We start from the raw sequence: 13024 nt of genomic DNA, 5'->3' as shown, positions 1-13024 counted from the left end.
CCAACAACTCATTATAGAACAATTCAATCATTTCATCATCTGCAATTAATAGAGGCCTCAGGGTCAATGCTCTATTTCTATACACAGATGCAGGTTAATGTTAGTGAACAGCAGGTGTCAGCTCTTTCGGGTCCTTTGTCCCCTTTAAGAAGTTATGTAGGGTGCCCAGCGCAATATCCTAGCAGTTAAAATCGTCCTCCTGCATGGGCCGGGATCCCATGTAGGTGCCAGTTTTAATCCCAACGATCCTCCTTCCCACTCAACTCCCTGCCTGTGGCCTGGGGAAGGGTGGAGGACAGACCAAAGCCTTGGGAACCTGCACCTATGTGGGAGACCCAGAAGAGTCTCTGGGCTCCCGACTTTGGGTTGGCACAGCTCAGGCCTTTGCAGTCCCTTCAGGAGTAAAGCAATGAACAGAAGATCTTCATCTCTGTCTCTCCTCTCTGTGTATCTGCTTTCCAAAATAAAATAAAATAAAATGATATTTTTGAAAAGACTCTTATTCCAGACATTGAGCACAAATGATAATAACTCTTTAGTAAACAAATCAAATACACTTACATTTTTTATTACCCTTTCTACCACCAGAATTAGACCCCTGCAAATATTCACAGAAATAACTTATGTAACCAGTCAAAAATATGCTCACAAATTGAGAAGTGTTGTAGGCCACCAAAATTTCACCTTCATAAACATTCTTTCTTGGTACAAATCATCCTCTGACTAAACCAACTTGTGGCTGCAAAATGAAACTGCTGTGTATCCCAAGCTCACTACCCTAGGATTTACCTGGGCCTTTGCCAAGGTTTTACTCCCTAGGTAGCCAAGGCTGAGAGAACCCAGAGTGCATCAATCATTTCTCTAGATGACATTAATATGTCACCAAGGAATGGAGTTCTGGATGGGTAAAGAATATATTAATGCTCCGAGGACCTATCTATATAAAACAGATGGACCACTATAGATGCCCTCCAGTTTTAGGGCATCAGCTGCCACTCTGAATGGTAACCCACAATCTCCTGCTCTCTTTCAGGGGGAATGAGTGAGAAAGAGGATGAGATAGCCATGTTTATTTGTTACAAACCGTTTTGAAACTCAGACACACAAAAAGAGTGTAGTGAGGACCATGTAACTGTTTGAATGAGGGATCAAAAGCTGAGGAGTTTCTAACAGCTTCATTTAGAATTTTTCTTATTTACTGGGCAGATTTTTCCATCCACTCTCTCACTTCCCACATGAAGGCAACAGGCACAACACCAAAAATAAGTCAGGTTTTTCACACTGGTACCCAAGCCACTGACTGCTGTCTCCCAGCCTGGGCAGTAGCTGCACACTGCATTTGCACAGAACTGAAACCCAGGCATTTTGATGGAGACACAGGAGTCCCAATGTCATCTTAACCACTGTCACACACACCCACACAGGGCAGGGATGCCTTCCTGTGCTGTGTCACGTGGGCATTCACTGCTTTTCTCCCATGCCTACTGTTCACAACGAACAGTTCCTCTAAAAACCTATTTTGTGAGATAGGGAAATAAAAAGACAACTTCTGGAATTGTATCTTGGAGGAAATAATGACTCCTGTTGTGATTTTTCAGGACAGAGAGCAGCACTTGGCATTGAGACAAGAGTTCTGGACATTCACAGATTTAGTCCCTGCCTTAATGCTCTCTGCTGAACCTGACTTATTCCCTCTACAACCCATGGGCACATTTAATCCCAATTGTGAGAACTTAAGGGAATGGGTGACAACATACCAGAAGCCATCAGGATAAATCAGTAGTGCTGCCTTCACAGCTCCTTCCTCAGGTTCTTCTAGAGAAGCCCCTTTGCGTGAGTCCCCCTGTACTCCCTTGGCTTGTCTACAAGGTCGCTGTGCCAGCCCAAGCCTCTGCCAAGCACAACGCCAGCACCACATGCTGCCCCTCAACCTTGCAGCAAAACTCGCAGGAAAACAAGGCTGTTTGTTCTAACTGCTGGAGTCTGTGCTGCTCTGGTGTCAGCAACAAGAAAACTGCCCCAGACCCTTAGGAGGAGCTTCACTGAGGACTGAGCTGGGGGCTGGAGATGCTGTTGCCCAAATCAAGAAAATCGGGCCAATTAAAAAAGAAGTCGCAATGAGGTAGAAAATTAAAATAAAATAAAATAAAATAGAAAATAAAAAACGGAAATCAGCCCAACATGAAGGTCAAACTGTTCCTGGGCACTCTCCCCTCCTCCCTGCACAATGGGTTCAACTGGGAGGCCTAGTGTTCAAGGTCAGTGCTGCAGAGTGAGGACCCCAAGGGCCCCCTCCTGGCCCCCGCCCGCCCCGGGGCCTCAGGAGATGCTCTCACACACTCACCCTTCCCAGCTTCTCACGAGTCGGGGGTCCTGCAGAGACTCCTGCTGGGAGGGAGCTCACAGGGCAGCACTGGCTCAGCCACCTGCGCCTCTCCACCAGCACAACCAGCAACGTGGCTATGGCGGCGCCCACAACAACCTCCTGTCTGCTGCCACAGGGCTACCTAGTTGTGTGTGAATGGACCCCTCCCACGACTACGCATGACATCACAGCACGTAGCCAATAACAATCACAAACGGCAGGCAGGTAGCATTCTGGAGGGAGGGGAAGTGAGGGGCGAGGCTTCACTTCAGCCTGGAAGAGGCCTCCTCTCTTGCAGCTTGAGCCTTCCAACAGCAGGGGCCGCTGTCGCCTCTCACATCAGTCCACCTCCTGGCCTCTCCTTCCCTCTCTGCTTCAGGATCCTGTTCAAGTCTGAAAACACACAGAAATGTAGGACAAGAGTCTGCAGATGCACCTCACCGAATGTTCAATAGATTCTGGAACTTGTCTTTATATTGCCAAGGTTTTTTTCCATTAGTTCATTTCACTTTTTGAAATACAGATTACACATTCACAATAATGTGTAAGACACAAACCGAGAAGAGGGCTTGTCCAGATTCAATCTAGCAAAAGAAAACTTGCACTGATAGATGTAATTGATATTATACCTATATTTCCTATTTTATGCATATATATATGTTTCTGTTACTCGGTTTCCAGAATTCGTGACTTTTGGTTTCTGTTTTAAAACAGCTTTCTATGGGATATTTAAATTTTTTTTTTGTAGAAATGTCAGAGATAGAAAGAGAAGGAGAGACGGCGAAGAAGGTCTTACATCCACTAATTCACTCCCCAAGCAGCTGCAACGGCCGGTGCGGCACCAGACTGAAGCCAGGAGCCCAGAGCCTCTTCCAGTTCTCCCACAGTGCTGTAGGGTTTCAAGATTTTGGACTGCCCTAAACTGTGCTCCAAGGCCACGACCAGGAAGCTGGATGGAAAATAGTGCTGTTAGGATTAGAATCGGTGCCCAAATGCAATCCCGTCACATATAAGGCAAGCACTTAGGCCACTAGGCTACTGTGCTGGAACCGGTTTTAAAATAACTTCTAAGTATTACAGAACATCTCATAATTTTTTTATAATTTATTCATTAAATTATAAATTATTAAATTTATTCATTAATTACAATGTATTATGTGACAGAGTTGAAAATCTCATAATCTTGTGAACGATTACAAGTTTTATCAAGAATGATGTTTATATCCCAGAAATGAATTATTTGCAAGGCATTTCTTTCTTACTGACTTTTAATATTCTTTATTTTGATGTTAATTTATTTATTTATTGGAAGACAGATATACATAGAGAAGGAGAGACAGAGAGATAAATCTTGATTCTGCTGGTTCCCTTCACAAGTGGACACAACAGCCAGAATTGAGTTCATCTGAAGTCAGGAGTCCCATTCAGGCATTGTATGCGTGTGCAGGGTCTGAAGGCTTGGTACCATCCTCGACTGCTTTCCCAGGCCACAGGCAGGGAGCTGGATGGGAAGCGGAGCAGCTACATATGAATGGTGCACGCATGGGATCCCAGCACTTGCAAGCTAACACTTTAGCCACTGAGCCATTGTGCCAGACCCCTAATTTTTGCTAATTTTGTTAATAGATTGCCACAATAGCTAGTTTTCAGTATATAAAAACACTCCTATGAGGCTATAAATATATCCTCACCTATTGTGAGTACCTTTGGAAATTTTACGAGTGTTGGAAACCTGGAAGAAGTTCCTGGCTCCTGGGTTAGGATCAGCTCATCTCTGGCCATTGCAGCCACTTGAATGTTCCTTGTGCCTACAGCATAAGCCAGCTGCCTGTAAAGCAATATTATTTGCTCTGATCAATAATCAATATTTCCCTCCACCCTCTCCCATCTGTAAATCACACTGAGCTCCACCTACTTCCCACATCTCACTCCTTCCTTCACCCTCCTCTGTCTGAAGTTCCCTAGCTAGCTTTCCTCACTGAGAACCTGAGCGGCCACAACCACTTCTCCCCCTCCTCCTCCCTCTTCCTCTGCTTGAAACTGCAGTTTTTCCAAGATTTAAGCATTTTCTTTTCTCTTTTCTATGCTTCAGTCACACGCAACCCTAATCCAGAGGGATGGAGTAAAGGACAAGCTAAGTAACATCTACTTACAAACAAAAAAAACCCCAAAATGTTACTTGCTAAACTTGTTCACTAACTTGCTAGAACAGAGCCCTCCAAAAGTAATAAAAAAAAAAAAGAAAAAAAATAAAACAAGATTTCTACACCTTAAAGTTTGATTTAGGCCCAGCTTAGAGGCCTAGCAGCTAAAGTCTTCACTTTGAAAGCATCGGGATCCCATATGGGCACTAGTTCTAATCCCGGCAGTCCTGCTTCCTATACTGCTCCCTGCTTGTGGCCTGGGAAAGCAGTGGAGGATGGCTCAAAGCCTTAGTACCCTGCACGTGCAGTGCATGGGAGACCTGGAGGAAGTTCCTGGATCCTGACTTTGCTTTGGCGCAGCACCAGCCATAGTGGTCACTTGGAAAGTGAACCATCAGATGGAAGATCTTCCTCTCTGTCTCTCCTCTTCTCTGCATAACTGACTTTGCTCTAAAAATAAAATAAATCTTTTTTTAAAGATTTATTCATTTTATTACAGTCAGATATACACAGAGAAGGAGAGGCAGAGAGGAAGATCTTCCGTCCGATGATTCACTCCCCAAGTGAGCCGCAATGGGCCGGTGCGCGCCCATCCGAAGCCGGGAACCTGGAACCTCTTCCGGGTCTCCCACGTGGGTGCAGTGTCCCAATGCATTGGGCTGTCCTCAACTGCTTTCTCAGGCCACAAGCAGGGAGCTGGATGGGAAGTGGAGCTGCCGGGATTAGAACCAGCGCCCATATGGGATCCCGGGGCGTTCAAGGCGAGAACTTTAGCCGCTAGGCCATGCCGCCAGGCCCAAAATAAATCTTTAAAAAATTATTTTTGTTTAAGTGAGGTAAATATTTTCTTTTGTTAATTATTATTTCATTTTATTACACGATTTCATAATCTCTGGGATTCCCTGAATCCCTCCCCAAACCCTCCGCCAAATTGAATTCCTCCAAATTGTTACAGTAGTACAGTTCTTTTCCAGTCATGATTCTGTAGTTACAAGCAAGATCCACGCAGAGATTCCAGCATCCCATTGTCCAGATATATTCAACAGTTTCATAGGGTGACCCTTCTTGGTCCAAAAGTAGAGCTGGCAGAGCATCATCCCCTCCAATGAAAAGCCACTACACAACTTCAACAACAGGAAGAAACATGGAAATTCACAACATCATGAATTTAGTTAGCATGGTATTGAGTGACCGATTTGTTAGAAATTGCAAGATCTTAACCATATCATTTAACTACTCCACTGACATCTCAATTTTAGTATATACACAATCAGTTACTATACGCCTTAAAATGGTTATATGGTATGACTCAGCTGTCTCCTGTCTTTTTTCATTTTTACAGTTAGCAGCTTATACTATTCAAGTGTGATTCTTCCTGAACTTTGCAAATGTTAGGATAGTCCAAACAGGTTTATACCTCTCATAAGTCATATGTTAACTATTGAGCAGCAGAGCAATTTTAGGAGGGGTGTGCAGAGAAAGCCTCAATACCTTAGTGAGGAGTAACTGATCTTTGTGTTCTAACTAATAAGATATATGGAATTCCAAGCTGACTTTTTCCTAACTATTCTAAGCTTTTCTTATTGGTCTCTCTCTGTCTACCTGATCTAATTTTTTGGGGGGGAGGGGGGATTGTGGAGCAACCCTGATGGTTATTGCAAGAGAGGGTGGGGAGCCAAAGTTGGAACTAAGTAAGGACCAGAGAAAGCTCCTCTTCTGAGTCCCGATGGAAATTTACTGTTCCTCTGTTTCTGAGGACTGCTCAGGGCTCCTGGCTGTTGTTCCACAGACGTTAGATCCTGCGAGGAAGGACCTAGGCTTCTTCCATCCAGTGTGGGAAATCTCATAGGGAATAGTTGACCTCAGAGTTCTCGGCCTATGAGGGCACCCCAATTGCCTGTGAGCTCCTTGGCAGTTGGGATATAGTCCTTGGTGCCCATACTGATATTTCTTGGTGATGTACCGGGAATCTGGGTTAGGATACAAGTCTCCTCCTGTCTTTCTGTTCCACTCTGGGGTCCCCTCCTGCTCTGCACATATGACTTCCTGTTAAGAGGCTGTCAGGATCGCTCTTGGATCCTACTGCATGTCTATGTACTTTTTGCTAATGTCAAATGCAGGTTCAAGTCTGCAGTCTGTAAATTACCTGTTACAATCCTGATAGATTATATTTAATTTCTTTCTCACACATTCTAAGAAGGTGCAAGATTTCTCTGCTCTCCTGAACCACTGAAGAGTAACACAGGGTATTAAAAGCACATCAAGAATTTCAGTTCTATTATATACATATATATACATATATAACTTTGAATATTTGAATTATGTGTTAGAGCTTTATATACACTGGAATTTTCCCCCAAAGTCCCACCCCAGACAAATTTTCCCCATTTTACTACAGTGGCATAATCCTTCATGAGGAATTATAATTCCATCAGTCTCTTATTTAAGTTTACCCGAACATTGCTGGAACAGACAAATGCACACAGTCTAGCATCCATTGTCTACACTTGTCCAACAGTTTCATTGGGAATTCATCTGTCATCTGGATGCAGGAATAAATGTTGCATTATATCCCCACATCTGGAAATGGTAGACCCCAGTACCCCATCACTATACATTTCCATAATTGAGAAACCATGAAACAAGGTCAGCAACTGGTATGAGCTAGAACAACAGCCTCAACAACAACAACAAAATACAGCTCCATGAAAAAACACGCCACTGAGTAACCAGCACATGGGTGACAAGACGGAGATACAAAAGTCTATTCAGAAAAATGATGCACCATATAGTCCATGAGCCAGCAATGAATTGACAAAAGAAAAGAGAATGTTTTAGCCGGGATCCCATGTGAGCGCCAGTTCTAATCCCAGCAGCTCCACTTCCCATCCAGCTCCCTGCTTGTGGCCTGGGAAAACAGTGAAGGATGGCACAAATGCTTGGGACCCTGCATCCGTGAGGTAGACCAGGAGGAAGTTCCTGGCTCCTGGCTCCAGATTGGCACAGCACCGGCTCTTGTGCTCACTTGGGGAGTGAATCCGTGGAGGGAAGATCTTCCTCTCCGTCTCTTCTCCTCTCTGTATATGCGACTTTGCCATTAAGATAAATAATTTTTTTTAAAAGGGAGAGTATTTGGAATAAATAAAACTGATATAAAAAAACTTCAAAACACATGGGATGCAGCCAAAACAAAACAAAACAAAACAAAACAAAAACAGTGTCGATTGAATTATTGAAGTTATACATTCCACACTGGTTTCCTTATATAAGAGAGAACATCATGGTATTTGTTCTTTTGTGACTGACTCATTTCACTGACCATAATGGTTTCTAGTTGAGACCACCTAGTTGTAAATAGTATAATTTCATTGTTCTTAATAGCTGAGTAAGATTCCATGGAGTAGATGTACTCCAGTTTCTTTAACCACTCTTCTTTGGATGCGCATCTAGATTGTTTCCATGTCTTTGCTATTGTAGCTTATGCTACTGTAAATAGGATTACAGATCCCCTTCTCACATGCAGATTTCATTTCCATTGGGTATATTCCTAGCAGCAGGATAGCTGGGTCATTAGGCAGATTTATTTGCAATTCTCCAAGCACTCTCCATACTGATTTCTACAGTGGTTGTATTAGCCTACACTCCCACCAGCAGTGAAGGAGGGTGCCTTTCTCCCCACATCCAAAGTATCTGGCAGGATTGGCCAGTCCCAGCCTGTCTTCAACTCCCGAGCTCCCCATGTGAACCCAAGCTCCCACCTGGTTGCTGCAAGGGCTGATCTGTGGCTGCCTCTGGATCCCTGGTTGTCCTTAGTGTCCAGATCACAGCTCACCAGTGGCTGCTGGGTTTTCTGTTCCCGGAACACTGCTCAGCGATCGTCGCCTCTTCCCTGTGTCTGGGGGTCTTCAAACAACTCCCTGTTGACTTCCTGGCCGCTAACTTTTTATCTGCTCTCTGTTCTTTACCCTATCTAATAATTTTCATCATTTCAAACATGTCTACACCCTTTGCCGACCAGTGAGATTTTCTAAATGTAAACTTTTTTTTTTTAAAGATTTATTTTATTTTTATTACAAAGTCAGATATACAGAGAGGAGAGATAGAGAGGAAGTGGAGCTGCCGGGATTAGAACCAGCAGCCATATGGGATCAAGGCGAGGACCTTAGCCACTAGGCCACGCTGCCAAGAACCTAAATGTAAACTTAAGAATTCCTAGCCTCTTGTGCCCTAAGAACAATGTTTGTGCCTGATTAAATACAACTCTTCTTTTTAAGATTTATTTGATTTTGATTGCAAAGTCAGGTGTACAGAAAGGAGAGACAGAGAGGAAGCTCTTCCATCCGATGATTCATTCCCCAAGTGAGCACAAAGGCTGGTGCTTGCCCATAAAAAGCCAGGAGCCAGGAACTTCCTGCAGGTCTGCCAGAGGGGTGCAGGGTCCCAAGGCTTTCCCAGGCCACAAGCAGGGAGCTGAATGGGAAGTACGGCCGCCGGGATTAGAACCAGCGCTGGACGGGTGTCTATTAACTTGTTCAAAATGTTATCAGGAGTTGTAAAGGCAGAGAAGAGAGTGTTTGCACAAGGGGGAGAGTAGGTTGCAGCCTCTTTAAGGACTGAGGGAACAAGAAGCAGAGAGAAAGAAAGGCAGAAAGAAGTTTGAGTTCGGGGCTTAAGCCTTCCCCCCCCCCAAAAAAATCACAACAATAATAATAATAATCGCAGCTGGCAGCTGTGGCATCGGCCAGAGGCGGAGAGAAACTCTGCTTTTTTGATCCCGATTCCAGTTCGCCTCTCTCTCTCTCTCTGCCATCTCTGTCCCTTTTCTTCCTCCCCTCCCCAAATTGCTCTCCTCCACCTGGTCTCCTCAAACCCCGCTATCTCCAATCACCCCCGCCCGCCCCCTTCCCTCCACCTCCTGCTCCTCCTTCTGTGCCACTCCCCCCCCCCACGGCAGTTCACCACAGAGGCCAAGCGGCTGCAGGCGCTGCACAAGAAGAAACAGAGATTATAAATATCAGCTGTAGGCGAAAACCAAGAAGCTCTTGAACAAGGATAAGTACACGCAGCATGGCGGGATGCTGGCTTCCAGAGGCAACAGAATGGCCAGCGGGGTTGGGGTGAGCACCGGGCTGGGGCAGCTATGAACCAGCGCATTGACAGCTATCCCCACGTGAATGGCTGGAGCAATGGCAGCTACAGCATGATGCAGGACCAGCTGGGCTGCCCACAGCACCTGGGCCTCAACACCCATGGCACAGCTCAGATGCAGCCCTTGCACCACTATGATGTCAGCACACTGCCATACAACTCCATGACCAGCTCGCAGACCTACATGAATGGCTCTCCCACCTACAGCATGTCCTACTCACAGCAGAGCACACCTGGCATGGCGCTAGGCTTCTTGGACTAGGTGGTAAAGTCTAAGGCCAGCTCCAGCCCCTCAGTGGTTACCTCTTCCTCCTACTCCAGGGAGCCCTGCCATGCCGGGAACCTCCAGAACACGATCAGCGTGTACCTCACCAGCACTAAAGCAACTGCACATGTCGCAACACTACCAGAGCAGCCCAGTGTCCAGCACGGCCATTAAAGGCACACTGCCCCTCTCGCACATGTGAGGGGGCCCACCAGACAGCGGACTGGAGAAGGATGGGTGGCGGGGCAGGAGGGGAGATTGGAGGTGATAGTGGGGTGGGGAGTTGGGGGAAGACATTTTCATAGGAAAAGGAAACAAACAAAAGCCCGTGAAATGGGAGGAGCGCAAAAGTAGAGTGAGAAGGAAGCATGACGAAAAAAACAAGCGCATGCAACACAAATCCTGGTATGTGACAAAGAACATTTCATTAGAGCAAATGACACCTTCAGAGGAGACCACCAATCCCTTCTACGCCCAACGCAAAACCTGCGCTGCTGACAAGAGAACTTTATAAAAGATGTAGAGATGCTGGACTTCTTTTTTGGGGGGACTATTTTTGTACAGAAAAAAAAAAAATTGGTGGGTGGACTGGGGAGGGCCAGGGGAATGGACCTTGTATAGATCTGAAGTAAATGAAAACTGCACACAACTTTTTTTTTTCTAATTGAAAGGTGGATATACAGAGAGGAGGAGAGACAGAGAGGAAGATCTTCCATCGGATGATTCATTCCCCAAGTGAGCACAATGGCTGGAGCTGAACCAATATGAAGCTTGGAGACAGGAGCTCTTCCGGGTCCTCCATGAGGCTACAGGATCCCAAGGCTAGGCTGATGACCCCTGCACCTCTAGGCTTCCGGCTGCTCCAGGCCCAGGCCCACTCAGCCCAAGAAACCAACACACCTGCCCCACTGCTGTACTTGCTGCTGTAGAACCAGGTGGGCACTACCAGCCACCTGGCACCCCCAACAGACTGCTCATAGACCAAGTTGCATGTGGGGCCTTGCCCTTCCAAGAAGCTCATAGACCACCACTGCAAGGATTGGCCAGTTCAGCTGGCATCCCCTGTGCCCCCAGCCTGCAAAGATGTCCACTCTGCTAACAATCCTGCCCCCCCTTGACCCTGTCCCACCTTCCCAGCTTGCTTACAGGTCACTCAAGGGTCAGGTTGGCTCAGCTATTGCTCCTCGTGCCTCTAACCCAACCTCACCATTGCCCCCTACCACTGATCTAGGAACAAGTCTGTTCAGACAGCATTCCTGGCCCTGAGCATGTACTCCATCTGATCCAGGGCCACTTTGTCCCAGCTGCCTAGGCCAGTGCACCCCTCAGTCCTAGCTAGCAGGCCACTCAGCCCCACATGCTGCTTGGTCGGTACCCCCATGTGCCCCAAGTATGCACACAATGTGTTTTAAAGCCAATGGGTCATGGTAGTAAGCCCAGAGCCCAAGGAGCCCACTGGCTGCTATTCCAGGAACAAGCTGGACAAGCCAGTGCACTGTGCACCCCCTCTCTGCCTGCCATTTGCTTCATAGCCAAGTCATCCTGGCCGGTGTCCCTGCTCCTACTGACTGTAGTCCTCCATTTCAGGGCCAGGCTGAATTGCATGGACAGGAGGGAGGTTGTGAAGGGCTTCTTTAACATAACACCTTCCATCACCATACTTGCCCATCCAGGGTCAGGTTCGGTTAGACAGCCTGGGCTCTATCCCAGGAGCACTGCCACACTGCCCACTGTCCGGAGCTGGAGAGTGAGTTGGGCTTAGCCAATGAACCCACTCCCTTAGCAGGCAGTGTGCTTGCCAGCCACTCCAGGGCTGGGCCCCTTTAGCTGGTGACCCTGCAGTCCCAGCCTGCACACCTTGAGTCCCGTGCCATGCAACATGCCCACTCTGCCTCCTCACCTGACCCTCCAGTGTCATCTCCGACACACCTAGCCTACCTGAGGCTCCTCCAGGGCCAGAAGGGATCAGCCCCACCACACTTATTTCTAGCCTGCCTGCTCCCATAGCCTTGCTGCTGCTGCTGCGGGGCCAAGTGGGCTAGTGTGGTATGGAGATCAACACGAAACACTGCAACAACCTATTTCTTTTCTCATGAAATAATGTTCATGTAGACAACTCTAGTTTGCAAAGCAGGGTTTATTTAAGAAGCAGAAGGAAGGTGGCCTGCACTTCAGCAGGAGGGACGCCAAGGGAGGAAACACCCATGAAAAAGATGGAAATTGTGTTCATTCAGCACCATCTAGGGAGGGGTTGACATGAGTCACTCCAAGGGCAGAGAGAAGGAAACTTTTTCACAATGGGCAGTAATGTCTGCTGCATCAACCAGAAATAAAAAGTTGAAATCTGTGTCTTCCTTCTCCCAATGTTGTGGGCTAGGCAGGCAGTTCAGGGTCACCAGTTTGGAAGCCACACCCCATCCCACTACCTGGATGTTTCTTCCTGCCCACCTGGGATGCTCACCTATCTGGAACATGAGAGGGCTGGTATTGCATTGTTGTGTAACCACTCCCTTCACAAGCCCCCACAGTGGACTCTGATGGGTAGGGCTCACTCTCTTGGTCACATGCTTCCATTGCTCTGGCACTCTGACTCTTGGTCTCCTCAGTACCTGGTTGGACTTAGTTCTCCTGGTAGCCCATGAACATGGCCCGTGTATGTGTGTATTCTTCACAATCTGTTTACTGCTTGAGTGGGACAGGAATGATGCTAATTCTAAGATGCTTTGTATTTCTAATTTGTGTACTTTCTGGAGTTCTGGGAGAGGTAAGGCCTAGCAGTAACAAAATGTGGCCAGAGAAGCAAGGGAATGGCGGATGTCTGCAGTCCAAGCACCTTTCTCTCTTTCTTTTCCCCCTTGAATTTATTTTGTTTTTATCATAAAGTCAGATAGACAGAGAGGAGGAGAGACAGAGAAAGATCCTCTGTCTGATGATTCAAACCCAAGTGACCGCAATGGCTGGTACTCAATGAATCTGAAGCCAGGAGCCAGTAAATTTCTCCAGTCTCACACACGGGAGCAGGATCCCAAGGTTTTCTTAAGCCACAAGCAGGGAGTTGGATGGGAAGTGGGGATGCCGGGATTAGAACCGGTGTCCCTATGG

At 46.8% G+C, this 13024-nt stretch overlaps 1 pseudogene; it reads left to right on the top strand.

Annotated features, from left to right (window-relative positions):
- The first annotated feature begins 5686 nt into the window (after positions 1 to 5686).
- Positions 5687 to 10124, top strand: LOC131482928 (transcription factor SOX-2-like; annotated as a pseudogene).
- Positions 10125 to 13024: the final 2900 nt, after the last annotated feature.

The sequence above is a fragment of the Ochotona princeps genome, chromosome 21 (genome assembly GCF_030435755.1).
Source record: "Ochotona princeps isolate mOchPri1 chromosome 21, mOchPri1.hap1, whole genome shotgun sequence".
Lineage (NCBI taxonomy): Eukaryota > Metazoa > Chordata > Mammalia > Lagomorpha > Ochotonidae > Ochotona > Ochotona princeps.
This window is presented reverse-complemented; position numbering and strand designations above follow the sequence as displayed.